The sequence below is a fragment of the Macrobrachium rosenbergii genome, chromosome 41 (genome assembly GCF_040412425.1).
Source record: "Macrobrachium rosenbergii isolate ZJJX-2024 chromosome 41, ASM4041242v1, whole genome shotgun sequence".
Taxonomy (NCBI): Eukaryota; Metazoa; Arthropoda; class Malacostraca; order Decapoda; family Palaemonidae; genus Macrobrachium; species Macrobrachium rosenbergii.
In genome coordinates, this window is record NC_089781.1 from 24614497 (window position 1) to 24617853 (window position 3357).

Here is a 3357-nt window from a genome sequence, read left to right on the forward strand (position 1 = left end):
ATTTTTGGCATTGCATGAGAAATCACCTCGGCCAAAGTAAACACGAACAGTGGCCACATTTCAGTAAAGTGAACCAATGCAATACTCTACCTATCCACATATCAGCTATGATAAATGACACTAGCCTTAAAGTTTCTAAGTTCAGTAATGGCCTGTCGCCTAAATAGAATGACATGGGAGTAATGGCAAAAATATTGGTATTATTTGTCTTGATTACCTACAGAGAATTATAATAATAATAATATAATAATAATAATAAGGCATCCAATCGTGTTCAGCCTATATAAAATACTTATCCGTCATCAGTCAGTCACACTAACAATGAGAAAACCTTTAAAGACTTAACATTTACTTCATCCCAGAATGCTACAAGCATTTACAAAAAATATCTGTATAACTAAAGACTTGATAGAATATGAGTCAAAGTCGTCATTAGGATTTTATTATCCACTATATGCTATTTCCTTTGAACTCATTTCGGTGTTTGCAAGTGGCTGTGATAAATTGATTGTAGAAAATTATATATGAAAGCAGGAGGTATGTGTGACTCTGTTGTTTTACTGCCAGAAATTCCCAGAATTCAATTCCAATAGAAATTTTCTGCGTAATAAAACCGCTAAGCCTAGAAAAAGTGGGCCTAAATAATGCCTCCTAATGTGTCCGCAAAAAAAAAAAAAAAAAAAAAAACTTTCCAACTATACTAATCACCACTTATAAAATTTCCGAGCAGAAATCACAATACTTTACTAAATAACATGCGTCTCTTCAAGTCACCATTATGTCAAGCAGGTCATGAAAAACCACCTGTGTTGTTAGTTTCGTCAAAAATCCTAATTATCTTTTTGATTTTCATGTGCGTTAGTCCTACGTGAAAGTATTAGAGTTTCCCCTTTAAATTAAGCGTCTGAAACCATTTTCTATAGTAGACGATCTCTTAATAATATGGCAAACTATAGTAAATTTCCTTGGCTTTTTCCATTTTGGGGAGCATATGTAATATTTAAACTATAGACAAAATTATAAAACAAAAGTTATTCAGAACTTTATAAAAACGAATGAAATGTTATTTTCATAACAATAGGGATGATTCCTAAACCAATTTTGGTTGTGAACACATGTGTTTGAGACCCAATTCAGTTGAAAATCGGGCCACAAGACACTGCATTAGGTTCTACCTCGTATATCGACTCGTTAAATTCTGTAGCGTTTCTTTCAAATACTTTTTTTCTACAGTAAGTGTTGGATTTACTTGAGTGTTATATAAATCTTTCCTTCCATTTTCTCTTTGGGTGAGAACACGCGCATACAGGCTGTACATGTATGAACATTTCGAATATCTGATATGTGAACCCTGAGAAACATCTGCTGCAATTCCCAGAAAAAAATGAATAAATATATAAATAAATCTGCATACCTATCGCCAAGTCATTTCATTCATTAATGCCAAAATCTGCATAAGCAACAGGTCCACCAAACACGACTATCGTGACTTCATGCAAACCCTATTAATTTCTAAGTTCTGAGACGCATCTTCTTATATCGACTCATCACATGAAATCATAATGAGACCAGAATAAAACGAAAATGAGTTCTTGTATTAGCAAGTTAAACAAAATTACAACCGAACCCTGTTTATATAAATAGGACTGACAGTAGTTTGGATATGTTACTCTAAAAAAAAAAAAAAAAAAAAAAAAAAAGTGTAGTGCTTCTGGCAGATAAACCTTTTTGACTCTCAGCTCAGCTATGGATTTATCGTTATATTCACTAGATGCCCACAAACAACTCACTCACACGTGCACATACACACATCCTGATGGTGCACCTTTTCTGTATGTGCACAAAGCGGTAAAATTGTTGAAAGTTTTTTGCACAGAGTTCATCCATGATTCAGCAACAAAGTATGAATGTAGCAGTAACTTCTGTGCTTTTTTTCTCTCTCTCTGGGGTTAGCCTCTGACAGGGGAAATGGCATATCAGTATATATATATATATATATATATATATATATATATATATATATATATATATATATATATATATATATATACATATATACATATATACATACATATATATATATATATATATATATATATATATATTTATTTATATATATATATCCATTTATTTATTTTCACTGTCCAAACCAAGACCAGCCTTTCTCACCACTGGCCCTATACAAGTCAATACAGAATGAAGGGTGCCTTTGTCTGCGTTTCTGTCTAGACTCTCTCATATATGACTTTATTTTCTATGGTATTGTTGTACTGATATAGACTTGTGAGGCTCATGCTTGCTTTTCCAGTCTTAGTTATGAGCAAATGGGCATAATTCTTATTTGGCTAACATCAGACATCAATTAAACCGATTACTCTATGGCCAACTATGAAAAGGCAACATAGGCCAGTGCTATTACAAGGCGAAATTGCAGGATTTAATTTTTCGCTTTTTTATACTATGTAAAGCCAATGAAGAGGTTTAATCAGAGAGAGCAATGGACAGACTCAGCTGCCAATTAGACAGACAACTTGGACAACGGTTAAACCGGATGCTGCTGGTACAATGTGCAATTCCTTCTTTTTTCAGCAGTTCAGCTATAGATGCTGGTACAATTTGCAGTTCCTTCTAACAGTTTAACCAGAGGTTGCAGTGCCTCCCTCTTGCCACAGTTTAAACAAAGGTGCCTAATGCAATGTGCAGTTGCTTACTCTGTAGTCAGTTTAGTCAGAGGCTGCTGGTACACAATATAGCTCCTCTTTCAACAATTTAACCAGAGACTGCTGTGATAATCTGCAGTGGCTTTCTCTTTCAGTAGTTTAGCCAAAAACTGCTAGCACAATGTTTATGTGCTTCCGTTTCCAACAGGAAGCAAGCTGTGGAAATACAGTTTTTTCATTTAACAATTCAGCCAGACACAAAAACCAATTTGTAGTTGGTTCCCCTTTCAACTGTTTAACTAACCAGAGATCTTGTTTTTTTTTTTTTAATGGTTTACCAAGCGGTTACTGTTATATTGTGCAAATATTCTTTCAATAATTAAACTAGAGGTTGGTGGTGCAATGTGCAATTCCACTTTTAACAATTTAACCAGAAACTGCATGGGGAAATTTGCAGTTGCATCCTCTTTCATCAGTGTAGCCATGGGCTGCTGGCACAACATGCACTTGTTTCCTCTTTCAGCAGTTCTGTTAGATGTTGTTGGTTCAATGAACTGTTCCTCTTTCATCAGTTTACCCATACACCGCTGGGACAATCTGCAACTGCCTCCACTATCAACAGTTTAGCAGTTTATATTTCAACTGCAACTGCCTCCTCATTTAAAAGTTCGTTTTCCTGTGCATGGTATTGTACGAT